The 26,880-nt window shown below is 40.7% G+C and overlaps 1 long non-coding RNA gene across 1 annotated transcript in view; it reads left to right on the top strand.

The window, feature by feature from the left end:
- Positions 1-26,880, top strand: part of LOC141985278 (uncharacterized) — a 33,459-nt gene that overhangs the window by 5,765 nt on the left and 814 nt on the right. The window lies entirely within an intron of this gene.

The raw sequence follows: 26,880 nt of genomic DNA, 5'->3' as shown, positions 1-26,880 counted from the left end.
TAACAATGTACTACTTGGCCTCATTTTGGGTCTTTGTGGACTGTCAGGTGAGAACCGCACATCTTTTATGATCACTGTGTTGCCTTTCACTAACTAGCAAGGACGGGCTTGATAGAATGACTGCTATGACAGACTTCCATTGACTTTAGTAGGAATTGGATTGGGCTCAGAAAATCATTCTGATCCATTGAAGGAAGATATTTTTTCCTTTTTTAGTTTATATTTTTGTTCAAAAAGGAAGACAGAGGGAAACAAGTGAGGAAAGAGGAGAGGGTTTACTGGAAATATAGCCATCTATAAACTATCTGCTACATATGTCATATTTTACCATATGGCTTATTACTAATTATACAATTTATTGTCCAACATTCAACTATCTCTAAGAAATCAAGCAAAATAAGATAAATTTATCCCTATTGTACCTTCACTGAAATAGACGTAAGTTAGGCCCTGTATTCCTAAATATATGTACCCCATCATTCATTTGGAACAATATTTCCCAAATTAGTCAGATCATTATAATCATCAGTCAGTACTAGTTAAGTGTGCGATAAGGCCTCTTATACTTTTCCATTTTTTTCAGTAGTGATGTTTATAGTCACCAGACTATATATAAATTGTATATGTGATTTACATTCAATAGTCTTCCATAGACGTTTCAAAGGTATAGCTGAAGCTTTTAGTTGAAGACAATGAAGATGCACTATTTGTAAATGAGGGAATAGTCTGGCCTATAAAAATCTCTATTGATGTTGATGCAAGAGAAGAAAAGAATCCAGCTTGATTTTTAAGCCTAGGTTGTGTTTGCGGAGCTGGCATATAAAGAAAATATCATTTTAATGTAAATGTTGAAAACTTTATACGGAACCAATAACAATAAAGTGGTACCCTACAATGCCATATTTACAGTCACTTTTCAGAGCAGAACCACACCTTCCAGCACCTATTATGGGTTTTAGTGAATTATCAGAGCAAGTACATTACAAAGGCAAGGGCCCTGTACTGAGAACACCCTGATATTGGTTCTGGACGAATTAAGAGTACCCCAAGATGGGAAACAGCACAGGAATATTTCTCTCTCTCTCTCTCTCTCTCACACTCTTTGACTAAAGAGCCCAAGACAACATTTAGACATTTGTTTAGTTCCAGAAATGTTCTTGAACTTCAGAGACTGATCTTAAAAAGCAATGTATAATATTCCTCTAGAAGAATATGGAAGGAAAAATTCTGTCCTGGGATGAATATGTGGGAAGTTAATGCCTCTGAATCTTTAATATACATTGCCTTTTAATTCACCCAGTCTGACCTTTTTACATAATACGTATTCTGACTTCTCTTTTCTTGCTCTCCATCAATCTTAGCTTATTAATATTTGAGTAAAAAACAATGAGTTGTGTTATATGTAAGTATTAACTTGTAATTTGGATTTTCTTCATAAAAATATTCACAGACTCTCATTTTTTATCAGATCCTTTGGCTTTATAAGCTGTTGGCAGTAACCCTTCCGCCAACACACTGCTGGAAATGGGAAAAACAGAAAAAAGTGCAATACTACTGATCAGATAACAGGATCCAGCTGGCTACTTCAAAGTATAGGTGGTTTCGGCTATTTCCACCAATAGAGACCACCCTGAAGAATGATAAATCTATCATTTAAACACATTTTTCAAAGGTGTTGTATACCTGCACCTCTCTTTGACATCAATAGGGTATTCAGCAGGTCTGAAAATTAGTCCTAGGTGTGATATTACCCTTGGCTACAGTAATACAACAGGACAATTTATTATGATTCTTTAGTTTCTACATTTACATTTTGCGTGGTGGATTCATGTTCTGTGTGCAGGACACTCGGGGTTTTCTAGATTTTAATTCTTCAATTTACTTGTTCTTCTTAATCTTAATTTTTCTTTCATGATTGAAGAGCAGAAACAGACATAGTGTAGCAAACAAACTGTTGTGCAGATTCTTGAATTTGGGGGGTAGACTAAAATCCCTAAAATATGGGAGTCATGAGGCTTATATGCAATGAGCTGGTGGCTGCAGTCCAATTCCTAGTGCCACTTGTGATGTTTGTTGTAGTAGCAAGGACTCATGTCAACACCACTTGGCACTGGGCTGAGAGCACCGCTTCATTTCATGTGGGCCACAGAAAAACGTCAATTGGTAATAACTCTGGGTGACCCAGGCTGCATTGGAGCTGGTGACCTAGATGTGAAAAATCTCCTTATCCCTTTTACAGTTTCCTGAACTCTTCTTTATTTGAAGTGTACAGCTGCATCCCTTCTGTCTTGATGTCAGCTGGCATATGCTGTCCAAGAACTTGATCTGGGCACAGAAAGCAAGACTCTGAATGAGGGAATAGTTACAGCGTATTTCTGTTCACTCAGACCAGAACAGCAGGCAGCCTGGGAGCTTTTAGACATGCAGTATGTGCTAAAATTCTGTTAGGGATTGGTTTGTTTGTAAGAAGGAGTTAGGAACGTGACAGAAGTTGGATGATATCAGAGGGAGGATAAGCTTACAGAAATTGGAAATGCACCCAAAAATACAATTTCTCTCTCTCTCTGTACAACAGCAAGACTGCCACCCCCAGGCCAGAAGGATGCACATTAGCATCACTTCCCTTTCCTGCAAAAAAATCATTGGTTCTCAAGTATGTATCCTTTTCAAAAGTTGGAAAGATCCAGGCTACCGTCAAGTTCTTTAACTCACATATATTAGCATGCTCATCTTAACTATTATTACAGAACGACTGTGTGTTACTTATAGCAGGTCACGGATACGCATGGTGCTTCACATAACAAATAGAAATGGAGTTCCTGCTCCAAAGATCCTAAAAAATCCCCCACACTGCAGGGCCTGTACAAGGGCCTTTCCCAACTGCAGTCCCTGGGGTCCTCCTCGTGTGCCCCTCCCGGGTCACATGGCTTCCCAGTGGGGACAGAGATGGGCAAGAAGTCATCACTACCCTGCAGCCTGGGCAACCCTCCTGTGCTGCTCAGGGAGAAATGTCCAGCGGGGGAAAACTCCCTATGGTACAGACCTTCCCTGAACTCACCTGGCAGATCCACCCCACTTCCTACTTGGGCCAATGGCTAGATGCCACAAAGCATAAATGGGGAGTTAAGTGTGGGTGAAGGCAATGAGACCCTGCAATTGTTTCAGAGAGTAACACATGCACCTCATGGGATTCTTGATTTTTAAATATGAAATATCATAGATTCAGTGCCACCTTGGAGAAGAGAATTTTGAGAAGGAACATGAAGAAAGAGGGTGGAGGTATAGAAAATGGGGCCCAGAAGGGTCTTCTAGGAACAAAGAACTGCAATGAAAGAAGGGGGACTCACATAGGCAGTATTTTTATGGCACAAGATGTACATCCTGTTCTTTGAAGACAAAGTTTTCACACAGCAGGAGTGAGAGGATTTTCCAGATACATAAAGCAGTGAACTAGGGTACACCCTGTGCTGTAAAATTCACCCCGTCAAATAACAGATTGGGGTTTTTTTCCTTTAAAAAAAGTATGGGGTTGGGACTCTCAGAAAATATAATAAATATGTTATATAATATAACACACACACACACACACACACAATCCACAGATGGAATGAGAGGGCTGCATGCACCACTTAAACCTTGCCTGGGGCTGCATAAGGTGAAATATGGGTGGAATAGTCACATAGGGTGTCTGCACACCCACTGTATGCCAAGGAAAGGGTCTCCACATTGGCTTTACATAAGTCAAGGTTACAAAGGTCACGGTGGGCTGATGTTAAGCAGGGGAACCGGGGGGACTCCAAACTGATTCTGATACAGAAGGGCTCTGGTGCCATCAGCTAGAATAGCAGCTACTGGGGACAGCACAACATCCTTGTACCCAAGGCCAGATTAGAAAGGGATGATTTCACCTCTTCGACACTCTGCAATTTACCTCACAGAGTCTGAATACTTGGGTTTTGTGTGGGTGGAGTGATTTCAGTGTTGTGAACACTTTTGATTTTATTGCAGTGTGTGACATTGGCTTTGTTTCATAAAACTCCAGCTTCTTTTGATTTGAGTACGAGACTCTCATTTAAAGCAAGAAGTAATTTTCTAGTCCTCGTGCATGTGGAGAAAAGATTGACAACTAAAGTCTCAAAGAAAGATAAAAATATTACTCAAATGTATTATTTTAAAATCTCATGATTTTAAAGCTAACCTTGTGACACTTGGAGGGGTGGGGGGGTGGACTCATGATTTTTGAATGCTTGAGGTTTGTACCACTATAATTTTCACTGCATATGAAGTAGGTGCCACCAAAGCTTTTGAGCATATGCTTAACTTTAAGGAGGTGACTAATCCCTATGGTGTGTGTGTACTTATGCAGGGGAAAATCTACAAGTTCTGTTTTGTTTAGGCACTTCACCATTTTATTTGTGAATAGTTGTTGTTTATCCACCATGTTGGTGACCTTCTTCTTGAGATAACTGGCACCTTTTTCCTCTAAGGAGGGAAAAGAGCAAGGGTCACATGTCCTGTGTTCTGCCTAGTAGCAGGAGAACATAAAAGACTGCTGCACCGGAGAGAAGGGGCGTCCTTCCTGGTGGCAGCACAGTGTGTGTCCTAGCCAAGACTGTGAGGGATCTACAGAAGATCACAGAAGAAGATCCAAACTCTCTAGTTCCAGTAACCTGTCCCTAATCAAATCCTGTCTTAGCTGTATTCAAGAACCTGTTGTACTCAGTCCATGACGTCCATTGTTGTGGGTCCATTCCTCTGAACCTGGTGTAGTATGCTGTGTATACCTGTACCTTTCCTGTGGTAAACCACCCCGCCCCCTTGTCTTGTGGGTTTGGGACCTTGACTTCATTCTGTTTTTTAAGCCAATCTGTACCTGAATACCCTTTGTGGTACTGTTTATTTGGGGTCCTATCTGTTACTGTTTAGTCTTTGTTAAATAAATCAATCTGTTTTATAGTCAAGCCTGTCCGTAGTTTCCTTGCCAATGATAGATGCGGGTTGGGGGAACAATTCTGCCGGGTGGGGCTTTAAGGTGAGGAACCTTTGGCACATCCAGTTAACCACTGGAAAGATATAAGCAGAGATTATTCCTGATTAACACTTGTATATCTCCAATAGGAATACCCATGTGCTTAAAGTTAATCATGAGCTGATGTGTATTGCTAGATCAGAACCTTAGGAAAAATACAGGACAATGAGGTAGGGTTAAAAAACCCCAAACATAAAAATGACCAGCTGGAGGACAGTTATTGGCACTGCATTATATATAGTTCAATCTTTCCCAGCCTTTCAGAGCCTTCCAGAAAAAATAAAGTATTTTGTGACCATCTCTGCTAAGACCTCTAACCCTAAGTGAACAGCATCTTGTGTTAAGGCATTAGTGATCCACGTCTTCCCCCTATGTGGGTCATAGAAAAGTCACGTAGCCTCTCTATGCCTAAGTATACCCATCTGTAAAATGGGGACACATTTCTTCACTACCTTTGTAAAGCACGTTGAGAACAATGGATAAGAAGTGTTGTATATGAGCGGTCAGCGTTTGTACTGTTAATTAGCATTTTATACTTTTTAATTTGGGGGATTTTCTTTACTTGCTTTGAAATATTTCAGAGGGTCAAAGTATTTTTCCCCTCTGACTAAAGCTGTCTCATTCCATTTGTGTTTTCATTTATTTTATTTTCCCTGCCTGTGATTTGAATGGAGCTGAAATTAACACGACTGTTGTTATGATGAGCAACAACTTCAATGAACTGCATATTGTGCCTTTGTGGTTTCATATTATTGTGCATTTGACTTGATGTTAATGTATAGTTCCCAGGGAAAATGTTTGTTAGTCATTTGCAAATACAAATCCAGCCTAAGCATTCAAAACATGCCGTTGGGTCAGCAGTATTGCTAGCCCAAAGCGTTCAAAAATAATGAGTCAGGCAACAAAAAATCATGAGATTAGCTTAAAATCATGAAATCTGAAAGATAATAAATTTTGCGTTGTTCTTTATTTGTCTTCTGGTGTTGGCACAAACAGTTCACATTTTCAAGCTTTCCTCCATAACCACAAGAGCTAGGAACTTGCTTGTATTTAAACAAAAGCTGAGATTTTCTGGTACCAATCTGATTTCAGCAGCTGGGGCTTTACAAAAATATGTTTAGTTGAAACTGCGTGGTATTAAGGACCAGCACTGAAACCACTTCTATGATACCCAGACCTCCAAACCAGTTCTGTTAGTGGAGGATGAGCCCCTATCTTCCCCACCTGGGGCCCCCTATCCCTCATCCCCCCCTTACAGTGGTAAGTGGCACCCCAAAATAGACTTCTGGCATGCCAACTGCAGTACTTTGGGTAGGTCAAAACTTCTCCATCAAAACTGTCATTTGACAGAAAATTAGAGTTTCAACTAAACAATCTTTTTGTGAAAAGTGTCTGCTTTCTGTGGAAAATTTCAAATTTTCATCAAAAAACTGAATACCCAAAAACCCATCTAGCTTTCAAATTCTGGTAGAAAAATAAAAAAAAAGATTGATTTGTAGTTGTAGTTTGGGAGCCTCATGCCTCATTCTCATTGGTGAGCCAGGCTCCCCAGCCAGACTTCATCTCCCATAATGCACCACAGCTATGATGTGCCACAGCTATGATGCACCACAGTGGCTCAGCAGAGAGGATACCCACAGGGCGTCATGGGAGACGTAATCTGGCCAGGAAGCCCAATCCAAAGAGGAGAACAGGGGCAAGAGGTAACCAACCTAAACTCCCGTGAGACATTGCAGTTACATTTCCTAATTAAAATTTTTGGTTTTCAGCCAAAAATATCTGGTTTTCATCAAAAGTTGACATCTTCTGAGGAAAATTTTGACAAAAATGATTTTTCTTTGGTCAATGTTCTGTGAGAGAAAAACTCATTTTTGGACCATCTCTAATCTGGGGCCTGATACAAAGCACACTGAAGACAAGGGAAAGTCTATCCATAGGCTTTGGATCAGGACTTAACTGTATGAATGCATCTCATGCTGCTCTCTACATTCTCTCTCAGTTTCAGGTATCATAGAATATCAGGGTTGGAAGGGACCTCAGGAGGTAAACATGGTTATATCTATATAATATATATATATATATATATATATATATATATATATACACCCTTCCATTAATATAATTACCTCCTTATAAAATATAAACATGTACTACTGAAATTCAAAAGTAGATACTTAAGCATTGTAAGAAGTTTGGATTTTTCAAAATAAAGGGTTCTTGCATCTTAAACTAGTGGTTATGGTTATGGAGGGGAAAGCAGGTGGGAATTGATGACTCTAGGACTGGCTTCACTCGGGGTGTTGAAATAAGGGCTGCATGACTAGGCCTTTATAACATGTTCCTTCTCCTTAGTGTTGTTCCAGTCTCAAAAAGCGTTCTTCATTCTTTTTAATATCAATTATTTTCAACACACAACATCCTAATCTAATTCCAATCTTCTCTAGAGATAATTTGATTCAAATATTATGAGGGTCATAATATGTACATTTTGCTGTCTTTTTTCTAAGTCATATCTTACGACTTATGCTAGAAAAGCTTAGCAACATTTGGCATCTAACTACTTTTTAACATAACACTTATCCATGCTTCTGTTCACACTGTAAAAGGTGATGTTTGAATGGCTGAAGCATCTGGATTCCATTATGGAAAAGTATAGCACTCAAAATGGATTTTTATATATATAAAAATATATTTATATATTTGGGTGGAATTCCAGCAGCTGCCTGAACTGCCCTTAGGCCTAGCTTTTTCAAAGAAGTTTGGTACCAGCTTTAGTCAAAAACGAAAAAAAAAATGGTCCAAAAAAATCTTGGAATTTCTTTTGGAAGAACATTAAAAAAAATAGTAAAACAACACAAACATTTCTGCCTTCAGATTTTTAATAAATGTTATTGCAGTAAGTAATAAAACTCTAAAAAGTCTTTTCCTTGTGTGGTCAAGCGCTGTTTCCACTTTCTTGTCTGTTTATATAACATTGGTTTTACAATGCTCCAGTTTACAAATCAAATGGTTTCTCTTAGTGATAGCGTGTTTTTATTCCATTTGGCCCATTTAAAATAGTCCAAACCTCTGTGGTTTTGTCATTAAAAATCTGATTGGCAGAGATATACTGCATCTTTATGTTTTCCAGCTGGGCAACTACCAGTTACACATACTCATTATTATCTATATGATCATGTAGTATTCACAACAACTGTGGATGATAATTTCATGTAGCCTCTAGAGTCAATGTTCATTGATCTATAGTAGAAATTGTCCAGAAACCCTTGGAACTGGATATCCCTGAGTTTTGAGAACATTTAGATTCAGATACAAGAGTCAAGACTTGCCCTTTTCTCTATAATAGAACTAAAACCCTAGCCAAGGTTTCTAAAGGTGACTAGCGCTTCCCAGTGCCTTAGTTGTACAAGCCCACCTGGGACCCTGGGTATATACTCAAGCGGTTGGCTAGCCCATGCTGCCACCTATGGCTGCTGCTGTCTAAATCAAAGCTGACTCAGGTATGTCTACATCTGCTGCAGTTACACTGCTTTTTGTAGTGTAGACATGCTCCTACACTGTTTTTACCAGAGTATAATTCCATTAGCTTCACTGGAGTTATACTGGTGTGAGAGCAGAATCAGACTTCAAAAACACCACTAGTCCATATTGTGGTTGTGCAGAATTCCAAGCTTTAAATCAAAGCTTTTTCATTTGAGAAAAAGATGAAGTAAAAATCGACAAAGCCATCTTTTCTCCCCTTGCTGGACTTGCAAATGGCCACACAAAGAATATTCACTCCTGGACTGAGATTTTACATGCCAGGTGATAAACCACCAAAACATGTAACAGAAGATGATCAGTCCCTAAACTATAGCAGTGCTTTGTGGGTAGCACTATTGCACTAGGCTAATGCAATGCAAAGCTTCCACTGAGATGATCAAATTCCTGGTCTCTGACAGAGCTGGAGAAGTTTATGAAGGATACGAGAACTTTTCTATTTAGTCACTTCCTTAGTATTCATATTGTGACCCTTCAATATATGAAAACCATGACTAAGCAATCTGTGAAGCACAGAAATATTAAAAGACCTAGATTTGGCGCTATTACTAATTTTTAACTCTTTTTATTCTAGTAGGAAGAAAGAAGGTTGTTGCATGTAGAAGAAGGGGGAAAAGCATATTACAACAATATTAAGGGCAACATTCTGGCACGTCTTGTGCTGTAGGAAAACAGGAAAGGAAGCTTCTTCCCTTCCAGTGCCCCCAGGCTCAAGTTCTGCAAGCGCTTTAAAGTCCAACATATGCTTAAGTACCTTGCTGAATCAGTGTGCCATGCAGGAGCAGGGCAGGATGCACAAGGTGAGCACCAGGTTTAAGGACCTTCTTGCTCACTCACTATTGCTCCACTCCGTCCTGACTGCAGCTCACCTCACATTTGCAATGGCAAAATTATGAGGAATTTAGTTGGATAATGATTAGCTAAAATCCTTAAAGTATCATCATTTTGCTTCCAGTTCAAATGTATTATTGTACTTTAGGTCAATATACCGTAGTTGGTGTTCTCAACTCAGAAAAATGTACAAGACATTTCTGATGGCGTTCTTGGCAATTCATTTGATTACATTCCCTGATATTCAACAGATGTCTGCAGCCCACATGGCAAACAGATCCATCCAGTCAGTAGTTCACCATAACGTTTGATATGACGGAGCCATATATAATATTTAATAAAAATGAACTATTATGCATCCAGTACTCCCACAGCTCAGTGCTGTACAAAACTTGTCTCTTTGGGGTAGCTTATAGCACAGAACCAAGTCAATTTGTATTCCTCATCAGTTTTCATCTAAATGTTTGGCATTTCAATTTCAGGGACCTTCAGAATTTATGGAAAGTGAAATGATTTGGAGTATCATTGCTGTTTGCAGATAGTTTAATCACCCTGTAACAACAGCCCTGACCACAAGTGGAATTTTTATTCTTATCTTTCATGTGAGATGTAAAACGGAGGTCCTAACTAGAGCTGGGCAAGCAGTGAGAAATACTATCCACAAACATTTCAGTGCCTTCTAAACAGATTTTTCACTTGAGCTACATGTGCAGCCCTTTTTGTGGTTGACACTTAAGCTAGGCCAGGAAAGATGTTGAGGCTTGCCTAGGAGCAAGACTCCCATGACTCTTCATAGTTAAGATGAGAGAGAGAGGAATTTTACCATTTACCCTTAGCATCCTTTGAAAATTGTTGTAGGAGATATCTTACCAAAGCACTGACTGCAAGCTATGAAAGGAATTGCAATGGAACAGGGAACTTTATAAATAGCCTAAGATAAGACATGTGTACCAAAAAGAGGAAATAGATAAGACCAGAATAATACATAGCAAGGGTAACAATGGTAATAATTGCCCCTAAAACACAGAAGAAGTAAGACCATCTGCAGACTGGATACAAGCTGTCAGAAAACTACAGAGAAGGTCTTTCGCAGCTGTTGGTAACTGTATGCCTCTGTGCAGGGAGAGGAACCATGCAACTCCGCAGGCACACAGTGCCCCCACCTTCCATGGAAAGCCCCAGCATCCGGCTGCATCCCCACATCCTCTCCCCTCCCAGCCTGAAGTGTGAGCACTCTGGTAGGGGCTCCCCCATTAGGTGGGGGTGCTGGGGCCCGAGCCTGTAACCTCCTGTGTGGGCAGGGGGTCCCTGGGGTGTAGGCAGGTTTGCAGGGCTTCAGCCACAGAAGTAAGTGCCAGGACATGCTGAGCGCTGGCTGCAGCCGGATTTGCAGGGATACAGCCAGGGAAGATTTGTCCTCGCGCTGCCTTCCCTGGACGTACCCCCACAAACCTGCCAGGAGCGGGGGCCTTTCTTCCCCCCAATTTTTTTCTCACTATGCAGCATGCTGTTGCCAATATCTGAATCCCGTTAACATTAAAGTCAATGGGAAAGGACTGATTCCCAGCAAAATGTTGCTATTAACGGGAATATCAGGATTGCTATTAAGCAGAATCGACTCTATGTGCCTAGTAGAGCTATGCAGACAACGGTACTTCTGTTTCACAGAAGATTTCAGTACTTCAGAATTTCTTTGTTCTGATTTGGAACAAACCCCCAGATTCTCAAAATTCTCTGTGGAAGGGACTAGAGCCCCGCTGCTGGAACAGTCCACCTCGCGGGCTGCCCTGGAGCCATAAACCCAGGAAGCCCTAGGGTCCGAGGTCAGGTGCAGTCCACATGGCACCTGTCCCAGAGCCATGGATCTTGGTATTCCGGAGAGTCCGCCTTTCATACTGCCTGGTGGGCTGAAGGGAAGCTGCGAACTTGGAAGCCCTGAGATCCCCACCCTGTGGCAGCCCATAAGGTGAAGTATGGAGGAGCCAAGGAGCTTATGAAGTTGGGAGCTGGTGCTCCCAGGATTTCCAGGCTCTCAGCTCCCTGTCAGCCCACTAAGTGGGCTGCCAAAGAGGATGAAGCCTGGAAGCTTGGGCTCCCAAGTAGTCCACCAGTCAGGCTAATGAGAAGCCAGTCGTGCAAGGAACTCAGGCAGTGTTCCTGAGTTCTGTCACAACTTCATCAAGATCAAACCATCTCTGCGAAATGTTTCAATTTCAATGAATCAGCACTCTCCAATGGAACAATGTCCTGTTGTAAAATTTCTCACAAGCTCTATTGGTTAGGCCTTGCATGTGGTATACAGTTAGTAAACATGGCTATCTCGACCCCACTATCCCCATGAAATTTCTTCATATTAGTTTTGTTGTGTAAAGAGCGAAAGACAACACAGGTCTTCAGCCAATATTTGTTTAATTGGGACTCAACATTCTGTTTTTAAACAAGTGAAATTCATTTTGGGAGGAAATGGAAGTCATCTGTAGGGCCAAGTCATGGAATCAGGCAACAGAAACACCACCATGTGACTTAGGTACCCAATCAAATAGCTCAGGTATTGAATCACAATTACAAAATACTTAAGTGATACTCTCAGCAAACAGTTTGTGAAAAACCCAAAAAAGAGGATATTGTTGGCATAAAAAAATTAAAACAAATTTTAAAAATATAGAATTATGAATGCTGCATAAATTAATAAAAACTGCAGTCCATTAACAGACAATTCATGAATATGAAAACAAACATTGTTTCTTGGAGCTGATTGATAAGATCAACCAAATAGGTATGGAGCTAACTGTAAAAGAAAATTCCATCCCTGAGCAGATTGTTCTATCTGGCTAAGTTTGGCCCTATCACACCTGCTGAAGTTCAAAACGCCCTGAAAAATACTACAGCCACAGCTTGTGAAATAGATCCTTTCCCCTCCAAACTGGTAAACACAAGTTAAGAACAACAAAGTCCACTTCTTATGGACATAGTTAATACCTTGCTCTGAGAAGCTCCCTACCTACCTCGCTCCCTACTAAACTCCTTGAAAAATGCAAAAGTTTTCCCAGTTCTCAAGAAGCTAACACTCGACCCTGGAGATATCTCCAAGTACCATCCTGACTTTAACTTCCCATTCTTGGGCAAAATAACCAAGAGAGCAGTAACCACCAACCTTAAACAGGTGACATCAGCCAGCATCCTGGATGCCTCACAATCAGGGTTCAGATGAGGGCATAGCCCAGAGATAGCTCTAGTGGCACTAGAAGACACTATCCTCGTGGCCATGGAGACAGGAAAGCTCACCATGCTCTGATTGTTGGACCTCTCTATAGCCTTTGACACAATGAACTACTAGATACTACTGACACACCTACATGATATAGCAGGAGTAGATGACCCAGCTCTACAGTGGCTCCAATCGTTCCTCTCAAGCAGAACTCAAAGAGTGATGATGGGCAACTGCTTCTCTTCTCCAAAGGTCTTTATCTAATTTTTAAGCCAAATTCCAGTTAGTGCATTCACATCCTGACTACCTAAAATTTACCAGTCACTTTGATGTTTTCCCCCCATTTCCTGTCCTAAACAGTTGTTTCATATCTGAGATTCAGTAGCAGGTGGAATTACTGATGATTCTCAGATAATAATGGTATGGTAACTGTTAGCAAAAGGTACTTTTTAACAGCAATCTCTGTGTGGTTAGCTGCTTATTTGACTGTTTTTTATGACATACACTTGAATTGTGTGTGTCATAAGCTGGTGCACTTAGAGACACAGAACCACTGAAGCATTTTTTAAAGCAAGCCAGCTTTGAAAATATATCATAAAAAAATCAAGAAAGACTCAGAAGTCTCATGATTTCAATATGGCAGAACCCATGCCAATAGGCTCCAATTTTTCTGTCAGCAAAATAATTCAAGAACTCACCAAATATCTTTCTAAACTTTCAGAAGTCAAAGATGAAAAATATTATAATATTCTTAAGGAACTTTGGTGACATTTTTCTGAGCATACCTTAGAGTTTTCATTCATTGAGTAGAAGACACACTGGAAAACATACTCCAAGACTTGAGGAGACAAACGAATACAACTACAGTACAGTGCAGTAAACAGATGAAGGAGAAAACATATCCATATTTGTAAATTTCAGAGAGATGTTCACACAGATCTACCAGCTATCTAAAATTGTAATGCTCATCTTTATTTATCATGCATAATTTCTTACTAGAGTCTGTCCTATTGTGTGGTAGTTGTTGGCAATTGTTAACTGTTTATTGGTGACCACATTAGGTGTACTTGTGTACGTCTGTGATGTTACATGGCAGAGCCCTTAAGTTTAGCTAACTGTTCTGAAGAAAACTAGCATTTTCTGAATCATTGTTTAATATAGAGTTGATCCAAAAATCAGAATTTGCAGTGAATTTTTTCTTAAAGATTTGTCTTTTATTGAAAAATTTCAAAATTCAATTATTTTTGTCTCTAGTAACTCTAGTATAAATAAAACGTATTTCATTTGAACTTTATTTCTAACAGCCAATACCGTCAAATACAATTCTGATGCTGAACAAGATCAACAGACTTAAGAACTCTTAGGATTCATCAGCTTTATAAAGGGGCTTTATTGTAGGACTTTGAATTTATTCAAACTATATGCTAATAACTACCGCCATCCTTTTGACCAGCTCTTCTAGTCCCTCCATTTCAGTACATTGGCAGAAGCTGAGTGGCAGAAAAAACAGGCTAGAATTTATTCTTGCTGTTACTCTATTTTCTATTTACTCTATTGGCGAATTATTTCAGAATGAACAATTGAAGAGATTCATATTTCTCCAATTTTGAGGGCTTAAGACATAGATGTGTCTTGTGCAGGGCCTCTGCACACAATGAATTTCAATCTACTAAGAATTAATCTCTAGGATGAGTATATTTGACATGTATGGAAGTCCATTATAATTTAAATGCAGCTTTGTCTTTTCTTTGGCATCCTATGTATCTGGTATCACGGACTAATTTTGAATGGGCACAGAGTCAGGATTTCAGTTTTCCTTTCTCTGTGAAAGAAGGTACTCCTAGCCCACTACTTTTTATCAGCATTCACATAAGGCCTTGTTACCCGTGTTGTGTCATTTACCTTTAATGTTATGATGCAGAAACCCAAGAAAAGAGACTGTCACTGACTTCAAAGGGCTTTGGATGAGGTCCATACTGTTGGGATATTTGATTTTGGTATGTATTTGTGTTGGAAGGCAAGCATAATTCATTTGAGCATATAGAATCATAGAAATGTAGGGTTGGAAGGGACCTTGAGAAGTCATCATGTCCAGTCCCACAAGCTGTGGCAGGACCAAATAAATCTATCCCTGACAGGTGTTTGTCCAACTGGTTTTTAAAAGCTTCCAGTGATGGGAACTCCACAACTCCTTTGGAAGCCTATTCCAGAGCTTTTCCTAATATCTAACTAAGTCTCCCTTGCTGCAGATTAAGCCCAGATTAATATCTGTTGCTATTTATTCAAATTGAAATTTGTCTATATAAAAGAACCAGTTTGCATGAAACATACCGAGCCATCTTAAAATGTATAGAAGTCAAAAGTCATAGACATGTTGCTTTATGAGTCTAGGTATTACACGTGGGTACTGAATTTGATGTCATGGAATGTTTCTACAGTCATCGGGGGAAAGAAAGTAATCATCTCCAGGACATTCTTTATCGGTATTTTGGCTTCAGCTATAGTAGCAGGGGACAGTAATGGAACACTAACTACAGTTTCCTCTCTCCAGTCATTATAAAAAGTCTAATCTTGTAACCAGAACACTTTTATGGCCTGACCGTCACATAAGCAACAATACACAGAGGCATTTGGTTCTTGACATTCACAGCTTGAGACAGGCAGCTTTTCCTCAGTTCTGTTTGCTATTGAAGATGACTGGTACATCCTGTGGGTAATATAATATTGCATTTGTATAAACTTATTAAACACAGATATTTTATGGATTACATTTAGCACTTTTTGCCAGTCTTTGTCTTTGATATTTATACCACCCCCACCCCTTCAAAAAAAATTTCTCTGCTCTAAACATGTTTGACTACTTGTTTTTCTTGGGATCATACTTAGAATATTGTGAAAGGTCAAGACCAAATGTTTGAGGAGTGTAGTCATTACCAACTCTGGTTCGCTATTAGCATTTCAAAAGCTTAAAATACATAGGCATATTAATCAAATGTCTTAACTGAAAGTACATAAGGAATTATATGTTAATGAAACCATATTTCACTCCAATTTTTTCAGTGTACCAATCCTCTATGGAGCTATATGTAGGACTTTTGTTGTCCAATCTTTGTACTGCCCATTTTCATTCCTGGTTGTAAGTGTGACAGGATAAATCCAATTTGACCTCCCATAGTAAGTAAGGACTTTTCAAATGCAATGTCAATTTTAAAATGTAGTGATGTGGATCAGGTTACAGAGGGTGAATCTTTGTGCCCTATTTATTTATAGTGAACTATAATACTATGCTTGGGCCTGATCCTGCACTCACTGACATCAATAGCAAAGCCTCATATATGTGTAGATGTTGTGTGAAGGGTCACCACATATATCACAATGGACAGATTAAATACTGATAATAAGAAGATTCCAGAAATAGTATCCAAGATCCTAGCTGCCTATATCCAGTTCAGATAAAAGTCTCACATTACTACTTATGTTGTAGAGAAAGTTTGGGAACTGGTGAGAAAGAGGACAAGACGTTGTAAACTCATCAGGCCAGAGACCATGGGCCTGAACCTGCACTGTTGTCACTGATTTCAGTGGGAACAGGACTGAGTCCCACTGACTCCTACATCTACCTGTGTGGTTATACAGCACCTAGGGCTTAATCTTGCACCACTGAAACCAATGTGAATTTTTTCATTGACTTGAATGGAAGCAGGATGAGGTGCATTGAGGCCAAGATCCTGATTTGAATCTCTAGTGCTATCACAATAGAAATAATAAATATTGATAATAAGGAGCAAAGGGATGGGGGTCTACAGACATCAAAGAGGCAAACTGGTCTCCCCAAGATAATTACACCTCCCAGAGCAAGACTTCTTGCTGCCTCTGATACCTAGACCCATATAAAAGCAGGGATAAAAATGCTACCAGAACACAAGCAATATGGTCTTCTCCAGCATTAAAGAACAAACCCAAGATGGTAGTGGTGCCTGTTGCCATTCACTAAAAGCAAGACAGCCAGGTGCTACTGACAGAAAGCTCATTCATAGGGGCTTGCAGCAAAACAAGATCCTAACAACCCCAGCTCCTCAGAAGTGGATGACACTCACCAGGAACATGGATGGCCAAAGAGTTCAGAAGATGCACTGATTTCACACATCCCTTGCGTATCTCTATGGAGCCCAGTTGCAAATTAGATTGTTCTCCCTAGCAGAACCTGCTAACGAAGCAGTAGTACACATGCTCCCTGCATTCCCCTTAGGGCGACCCATCCCTCCCACTGTACATCTGCATCCGCTAGCCCAGTTAACCGAGAGTGGTGAAGCTAATCCTATGTCTGTACAGTGTATTGGTAACACATCAGAAGGAAATATTACTTAAAGACTGAATGGAATTCAATACAGGTTAAATTTGTAATATGCAGTTGCTTATGAGGCACCAAGTTAATTGGCACATGGAGATCCCTCAAAGGAATATTTTTACTGTCAGAAATATTTGCACTCAATTCTACATATGCTTTATAGTTGAGACATGCCTTTAGTAGCTGTAATACAATCTTGTTACCCGTGTTGTGTCGTTTACCTTTTATGTTATGATGCAGAAATTTCCAAAAATCACCCAGATGAAACAAAGTTGTATTTTTTCCTTTCTCCTAGGTTTTGCAGACTTTTCTTCTGTGGTACAACCCTGCTGAAGGAGCATATTAAACAATATTTTTCTTGCATTTACACTGATATGATATTGTGGGTCCTCTAGCAACAGTAGAAGTGAATTACTGAGTGGTGCTGTTAGCTATTAAAATACCACAGTGAAAGGTGAAGAATAATAACTTAGAGAGACTGACAATGGACATTTTATGTTATAGTAACCAGTCTGGGCAAATTATTGAGCTGAAATCCAGCCCTTTTGTGCTGCTCTGTTGGTGAAAAGGGGCTAGAATGCAGCCAGATTTGTGAGGCTCTTTTGCATATGAATTGCACCCATTGACTCCATTTCATGCCAGGGAGATGAACATACGAATGCTAGGCATTAACCTGCAGTTCCAACTTCATTTTCCACATGAACTCAAACAGTTGCCATGTTTCACTCCAGAAGTGACTGCACTTCACTGGTAGATTCTGTATTGTATATGCTGAGTAAAGTTGGTAAAGCACTTTGGGATTAATCAACATGAAAGGTTCTGTATAACTCTAATATTGTTACCATCACCACTTTTCCTTCCTAGCCTTTTCTCATTGCTTCCTTATCTTTAATTTCAAACAAGAGCACTCTGCTGCTTACAGAATAATCTTGCAAGCTAATGCAAACAGCGTTGACTAAGGTCTTAGCAAATGCCTTAGAAGATTTTAGTCTTCTACATTAAATAGACATAATTTTTGAGGCAATTTCTGCCCTTCATTACACTGCTCTAAGTTTGTTGTATCCCCACTGATTACAATGGAGTCTGAAGTGGGAACAAAACAGATACACCTGTATGATATTTTCCCTCCAGTTAAATTCAGAATTCAAGGTCCTGATGATGACCTATGTCTCAGCAGCTGACTCTTTCTTCATGTCCAGTGTGACAGCCGCTTTGGCTATAGAATTCATACCTACTAGAGATCAGGCTGACACCTTTAGGTCCCAATGCAAGAACCATCTAGCCATGCAAGGGTTTTCCTAACGGAGTTGAGATCTCAAGGCAATGCTCTCCCAAGGTGTACCATCTCGATTTGCAGGTGCTGTCCTCCTGACCATGGCCATCTCTGCTGGGAAGAGGTGTGGCCTAGTGATAAGTGAAACTTGGGAGTCAGGTCTCCTGGGTTCTCTTCCACTGGTAGTGTGTAGATGGTATGTAGGTAGTTAGCAGAGAGGTACTTTCTGAACAAGGGATACATGTTTAGGCTGTCTTACTTTTCATATTTCTTATCTCCATCTGGGTTCACACAGTTTCTTTGGTTCACTTGGCTCTATCCTATACATTCACTTTTCTGAGTGGTGCTGAGTTTCTAAGACCATAACGAGCATTCATCTGTGTGCACAACTTCTATTGGCACATGAATCAAGGTGCCGTAGTCCCTAAAACAAATTTGCTTTTAATTATAGCATAGCGGTATGAGAAATATTTAATAACATATTACAAATAACTTTGTGAGTACTACTTGTCTGCCAGGACTAGCACATTCAACAAATGAAGTGAACAGGTCTTGTGGTGTAATTTTTGTTGCAGGGAATACTGTGCCTTCCACACGTGTACTGTTTGAATCACTCAGCCTATGTCTATTGTGCTTAGTGAGCTTGGGAAACAGATTTTTTTTTTAAATGGAAAGGAAGAAAAATATACAATTAGATCTTTCTCATCTCTGTGAGTTTAACCGTTGTTCTGTGATATCTGTTTCTGTTTGGAAAATGTAAAATGCCAACCTTTTATGCAATGATGTCACTGTTATAAAAATCATTTAAAAAAATCTTGAGTTTGTTTGGTTTCAGCTATATGCTGAATTTGGGCACCTGAATCTGAGGTCTAGCAGAAAGACCCCAGACTATCCATCACCTTTAACACTAGCTGAAGTACTTTACCTTTCACCTACAGACTGTTATGAAATGATGGTTTTACTGTATAGTTCAAGCCCTCAAAGATCTGAGAATTTTACCTAAAAAAGGACAAGATTTCTCTAAGTGTTCTGTGTTATTTATAGACCTGAAAGTTTGTATTTTATTTAGGTGCACAAAGCATCTAACATGTACAGGAGATTCAAAGAAGGTTGAAAAAGAAAAACACATCATCCTCCAACTAGTTCTGCTCCTCTCGAAATGGATGCAAGTTCAGGAGTTTTGGACAAAGAAGGAGCAAATTCCAGAGCCAAAGGGCACTCAAAGACCTTACAAAAGAAAGGAAAGGGGCTCTTATTAGCGAGCTTCTGATAGCCACAGCTGCAGCAGTATGGCACAGGGAGTGAGGTAGACTCTTGGGGAGGAAGGTCCCAGGTCATTTAGGATTAGAAGGAGAGTTATGAAGCTGAACTCATTCTAAGAGGAACAATTCCAGGGGAACAAATTAACTAAAAATAAAACTTTTTTTTTCATTCTGGAAATTTCTAAGGAACTAGCTGTCTCATCTCCACCTTTTTAGGAGTAGAGCCATTTTCTGAAATATAATTTATGTTTCACAATGACATATAAAACAAATCCACTTGTCCATTTTGTGTTCTTATTACAATAAAGGCAAAGATTCCACAGTTTATCTAGAGATGGGCCAGCACACAGGGCAGTTTAGATCAGATGGTGTAAAACTTCAAAAGACTTCGAAGGTATTCGATTCAAGGGTTTTTTTTCATACCCATCTCTGTGCTTATCACATTCAGTATTCACAGATGAGCAAATACAGAATAACACATCTGAACTACAATCAAACAACACGAATAAAAAGGTAACTGAGAGACAGCTATCTCCTTTGTCCTCAGTTTGGTTTGTGCTACGATACTTTAATAGCTGGGAAAGGCCATTCCAACTATTCCCTCTGCTCGCTCTGGCTCTATCCCATCACACACAGCATCAAGTCAACTAACACAACTTTTTAACTTAATGCCTCTTGATTTGGTTCTTCTCAAAGAGGAACCAATGTAAAAAATGAATGAAGATAAATGTAACCAATCTCCATGACAACAAATCACTCCATGAACCTGTGCCATCTTCTGGGAAGTAAATACTGCCACATGGACAGGAACCTGTCCATAGCTATCTTATTAGCAATACTCTAGGAACTTGTTCCCTTATGTACTGCAACTATTGACAGAATCTAACAGAGGTGCAGGACTTTCTTAGGCTGTGATCAACATTAGAGCGGGTCAGGAATTCTTCAATGAAACATTTTTTTCAGTAAATCCCAGTTCACGGAAACTGAAACTTCCTGCAGGAAACGTGTCAGGTTTAACTAATTTTTTTTTAAATAAAAGTTTCCAAAATGTCATAGTGCTCCATTTATTTGGAACAAAACTTTTGATTTTTCAGTTAGAAACAACTTTTGGTTTCAAAATGTATACTTTATATTTTTAAATCATGAAGGATGTCAAAATTGAAGCAAAACATTTTGAATTTATCAAACCAAAATGTTATGATTGACCCAAAATTATTTTTTTCAGCTCAAAAATTTTGTTGAGATTTTAGCTTTTTGGCCTGATTCAGGATGGGATTTTTTTTTTAAACTCTCAAAATTTTGGGGAGGATGGGAAATCTGTTTCCCGACAAACTTTCATCAACTTCTATATGAAACCATGTTCTCCAATTACATGCTTGCCAGTTCTTCTTGGTTCCTGAAATAGTCTCTGTTCTGCAAGGACAATCGTAATATCAAGGTTTTGTTATTCCTGAGGGGAAAACAAAATTTGCTCTTGTTGAATGTAAAAAGGTTTCAATATTGTTTCCACAAAAAATAGTTGTTCTGTAGAAATATACCCAAATAGAAACCATTGAAGATCTTTCCAAGCAAAGCAGTAAGCAGTGCACACCAATTACGATATAATAGTCTAAGGATAGGTTTGTAGGGGATTTAAACTTTCATCTCTTGATTTGAAGGCAAGAGCTCTGCTATTTGAGCGAATGTAGCATTTTTTGCTGGGTGAGCCTACTAGACAGTCTTTATATCTTTACCTTCAGCTCCTTATACAGTGTTGCCTTTCACTTCTGTAACAGAAGAATTCTCAGTGGAGCCGTCTCTGAACCATTAACATTCTCCAAGAAGTTCCCGGAACAGCCCATTACTATAACTTGACACCAAGTTAGAAGCTGCCCAATAAATGTTTGCAAGACTGCAATAAACTCTGTCTCTAATAGCGTGCTTCATGCTGTGCTAGCAAAGTGCAGAGGAAATGACCAAGCGGAAAGCTCATATACAGTACTCAAAAACTGCACCAACAGTGTTCCAAGTATAGTACCTCTCAGTAGATTCTGACTCTCCGCTTATTCTTTTCCACAGCGAATATTTTGCTCAGCTTCCCTGACTGTAAACTACACAAAACTTGAATAGAATGCTAAACATTCAGCAAGGCAAATTCGGAGCAGTTGTACTATTTGTTGTAGTTTAGGATGGATTTTAGGTGACTGGAGTTGGTTTAGAAGGTTAGAAAACATTAAGTTCCTCAAAAAGCCATAACAGTTCTATAAAATAACTTTTTTCAGGGTCCCTCTTGAAAGTACTGCACACTCCCTGTGAAGTGAGCCTAAACAGACTATTGGGCCATTTAGTTTCCCTGCCTACCCTGTCTATCTGCATTCTGACCCTACAAAGAGAACTATGCATCAAGACCCCTTTAGAGAGCCCCATTAAAATCAATAATTCATCAGGGCTCTGCATGGGCACAGGAGTCTTCCCATACAAAGCCCAATAAGGCACCTCACTGACACTGGGTTCATCTGCACATTTCTCTGTGCAGAACTGGGGCCGAATACGGTCCTCATCAGCGTGATATCTGAGCACCTCACAATTATTAATTAACTCATTATTTACCTATTTAGATATCAGTCACTTACAAATTCCACAACAAAAGGCACCCATCCAAAGCTCTGGGCACTCTTAGCATACAAATTAAAAAACAACTAAAGTAGCAGTACTGAGGAAGAGCAAAATATGGTCCAGCCAGAGCCACCCCTATCCCCAGCGCCTGCTGGAGCCAGAACTGTGCAGGGGGAGACTCTGAACTCAGGGCACTAGGACCCAGCAGGTGTCTCCCACCCACCAGAGGCGACTAGTGAGAGGGACACAAAGGAGGCACCAGCTAAAGGGGGGCACGTGACCTCCCCACGTGACCCGTCCCCACCCCTACGTGACCCCCTCATGTGACTCCTCCCCGCCCCTCTCCCCATGTGATCCCCCACACGTGACTCATCCCTGCCCCCACCCCTGGGGCCCCATGCTCTCCCCATCCCCTCCCCATCACCTGGTGGGAGGGTGGGGGCTCTTCTCCAGTCTTCCTGGCATGTGTGGAGCCACTAATGCACTTTCCCAGGCAGCCTCCGGCCATGCTGCCTGCCTAGGCTGTCCCATGCAAGCAGCATGGCCAGAGACTGCCTGGGAGAATGCAGCTGCTGCGTGCCACACCAGGCCGCATGGCCGGAAGAGGAGGCCAGAAGAGGAGAGGCTCTGGTCCCGCCTCATCCCTTCCAGCTCTGGCCCTGCCCCTTCATCTCCCCGGCTGCTGCCTTCCCCACACCAGCATTTGGGGGAGGGTCATGTGACTCTTTGCCCTCCCTCCCCCCAACAGATTGACATTGCATGTAGGGACAAAATCAGAAAGACATAAAAAGCAATAAGAAGAGATTCTTTAAATGCATTAGGAGCGAGAGAAAGATGAAGGAAAGCATGGGGCCTTTACTTAGCAGAGAAGGAGAACTAATAACTGATGAGATCAGGAAGGCTGAGGTGTTTAATGCCTATTTTGCTTCAGTCTTCACTGAAAAGGTTAATAGTTAAAAGATACTTAACATAATTAATATTAACAACAAGGGAGAAGGAGCACAAGCCAAAATAGGGAAAGAGCAGTTTGAAGAATATTTAGATAAGTTAGATGTATTCAAGTCAGCAGGGCTTGAAGAAATTCATCCAAGGGTACTTCAGAACTAGCTGAAGCAATCTTGGAACCATTAGCAATTATCTTTGTGAACTCCAGAGGACTGGAGAAGGGCAGACATAGTACCTATCTTTAAAAAAGGGACCAAAGAGGACCTGGGAAATTATAGTGACGGTCACGTTAACACCACCCTATACCGAAAACCCATCGACCGCTATGCCTACCTTCATGCCTCCAGCTTCCACCCCAGACACACCACACGATCCATTGTCTACAGCCAAGCGCTGAGGTACAACCACATTTGCTCCAACCCCTCAGACAGAGACCAACACCTACAAGATCTTCACCAAGCATTCTCAAAACTACGATACCCACATGAGGAAATAAGGAAACAGATCAACAGAGCCAGACATGTACCCAGAAGCCTCCTGCTACAAGACAAGCCCAAGAAAGAAACCAACAGAACTCCACTGGCCATCACATACAGTCCTCAGCTAAAACCTCTCCAACACATCATCACTGATCTACAACCCAGCCTGGACAACAATCCTTCACTTTCACAGGCCTTGGGAGGCAGGCCAGTCCTCACCCACAGACAATCTGCCAACCCGAAGCATATTCTCACCAGCAACTATACACCGCACCATAGTAACTCTAACTCAGGAACCAATCTATGCAACAAACCTCGATGCCAACTCTGCCCACATATCTACACCAGCGACACCATCACAGGACCTAACCAGATCAGCCACACCATCACCGGTTCATTCACCTGCTCGTCCACCAATGTAATATATGCCATCATGTGCCAGCAATGCCCATCTGCTATGTACATCGGCCAAACTGGACAGTCCCTACGTAAAAGGATAAATGGACACAAATCAGATATTAGGAATGGCAATATACAAAAACCTGTAGGAGAACACTTCAATCTCCCTGGACACACAATGGCAGATTTAAAGGTAGCCTTCCTGCAGCAAAAAAACGTCAGGACCAGACTTCAAAGAGAAACTGCTGAACTTCAGTTCATTTGCAAATTTGACACCATCAGCTCAGGATTAAACAAAGACTGTGACTGGCTAGCCAACTACAAAAGCAGTTTCTCCTCCCTCGGTGTTCACACCTCAGCTGCTAGAAGAGGGCCTCATCCTCCCTGATTGAACTAACCTCGTTATCCCTAGCCTGATTCTTGCTTGCATATTTATACCTGCCTCTGAAAATTTCCACTACATGCATCCGACGAAGTGGGTATTCACCCACAAAACCTCATGCTCCAATACGTCTGTTAGTCTATAAGGTGCCACAGGACTCTTTGCCGCTTTTACAGATCCAGACTAACACGCCTACCCCTCTGAAGCTTGGGAAATTATAGACTAACACGCCTACCCCTCTGAAGCTTGGGAAATTATATTGCCATCTTCAATACCTGGAAGGCTACTGGAATAAATTAGTAAACAATCAACTTGTAAACAGATAATAGGGTTATAAGGAATAACCAGCATGGATTTGTCAAGAACAAGTCATATCAAGCCAATCTAATTTCCTTCTTGGACAGGCTTACTATCCTAGTGGATAGAGTGGAAGCAGTAGACTTCATATATCTTGATTTTAGAAAGGCTTTTGACACAGTCCCACATGACATTCTCATAAGCAATTTAGGGACATGTGCTCTAGATGAAATAACTATACATTGGGTACACAACTATACACTGGGTACACAACTGAACACATGTGTTCTAGATGAAATAATTATACATTGGGTACACAACTCAGCTCACCATGAATTCTCACTCAGACAGCTGGGCTTTGCAGCGTGCCTAGAAGGTCCACAAATTTAGGCTATTTCAAACCTGGGCGAGCAGAGCATTCCAAAAGAAAAGAGCCATTAATTAATCAATTAATCTTCACAATGGCTCAATGAGATAAGGGAGTATTATGCTTGTTTTACAGATGAGGGACTGAGCCACAGAGTGGAGGTTTAAAAACCACGGCAGTGAGTCTCAGAGCCCGGGTCTACACACTCAGGGTCGCGCTATGGTGCTAAAAGCAGCTGCGTAAACATCTGGGCTCGTGCTGGAGCTCAGGCACTGCAGTTCAGGGAAGGAGGTGGGTTTCAGACCCTGAGCCACAAACATATACATGGCTATTTTTAGCGCCATAGTATGAGCCTGAGTCTGTAGACCTGGGCTGTGAGGTGCACTGCCACGAGGTGGGGCAAAGGTAGCCATATAGACATACCCTGAAACTCGCTGCAGTGGGGCTTAAAATATAGTGTAGGCATACCCAATGAGATTAAATGGTACCAAAGGCACAGTGTAGTCAAGCAGGGACTTGAACCCAGATCAGTGTCTTAACAACCAAACCATCTTTCATTCCCCTCCGTCTAAAGCTCAGTTTCAAGCTACCCTCTTTCTTTAATTTTAACAAACACACATCTACAGCCTTAAAATAATTTAGAAATGAAAAAAGTAGTTAAACAACATCTATCCCTTCAGCGGAGGCCAGCACATTCAAATCCATTTTAATTATTTTTAAAAAATTAAAAATACAGTCTACCTTCTATTCAAGAAAGTGGAGCTTTGAAATGGAGACAGAAATTTGATCTTTTTAGCATGGGTATAGTGCTTAGTAAAACAAACTGCACATGACTCAGTACAGTTTATCTCTGTGTCCAAAGGTATGCACCAGTCAAAATCAAATGACTTTGTTTCACATTCATGCATGATAAGTTTCTGCTTCAGTAACCATGTTAAATAAATTTAAGCAACAAGACTACCATGGCCTATTTTCTAGCTTTCAAAAATACCCCACCAGGCACAATGCATGCTTTCAGATAAAACTAAAAAATACCTTTTTTAAAAAAGACTAATGATTATAGTTTGGCTAGAAGCGTCATTCATTAACAGTTATTGGATATTTTAAATTAAAATAATGCTAACTGATTTCTTCTTTAGTTCAATCAATAAAATATACTTTTAAAGATTATCATTGGTGTTCACAAAAGTGGATAATGAAGAACTAGTTAATAGGCCAAATATTTAGGCACCTAAAGATGCAGATATGCAATCCCACTGAGAATTAGGCACCTGTTTAGGTGCTTTTGAGACTCCCACTAGGTGCCTATCTGCATCTTTAGGTGCCTAAATACCTTTGACAATCTGTCTCACTGTGCTTGCCAATGAAAAGTATTCCCAGGTTATGCATACCAATACATATTCTGCATATCCTGTTTAAGTCAGTTAAATCTAACTGGAAATTGCTTTCCTGATCAAGGCGTTTTTGCTTTAATATCTTGATAAATTTGCATTTCTAACTCTGAGCATGAGCACTGAATCAGCATGAAGAATAATCTGATTAATATCACTGTTGTAAAGACACCATACACTTAGCAACTATTCACCCTTCAAGTATCACTGGGCCAAGACATATGGTTAGGGCTCCGTCTTTGTCACAGAGGTCGTGGATTCCATGACTTTCCACGACCTCCGTGATTTCTGCAGCAGCCAATGTGGCTGACCCCAGCGCCGCCCAAGCAGCTGGCCCCAGAGCCCAGCTGCTCAGGTGACCTCAGGGACAGCCAGACTGGCCGCAGCTGGAGCAGTCACAGCCAGCCGCATGGAAGGCCCAGCAGCCAGCTGCACCAGTGCAGCCAGAATGGCCCTGGGGCCAGCCGCACCAGGCACTGCTCAGGCGGCCCCAGGCTTCTGGCCCCGGGGATCACCCAAGCAGTGGCCGGTGAG

This window comes from Natator depressus, chromosome 3 (assembly GCF_965152275.1).
Source record: "Natator depressus isolate rNatDep1 chromosome 3, rNatDep2.hap1, whole genome shotgun sequence".
In the NCBI taxonomy this organism is placed as follows: domain Eukaryota; kingdom Metazoa; phylum Chordata; order Testudines; family Cheloniidae; genus Natator; species Natator depressus.
Note: the sequence above shows the minus strand (reverse complement) of the source record. Positions and strands in the feature narration are given on the sequence as shown.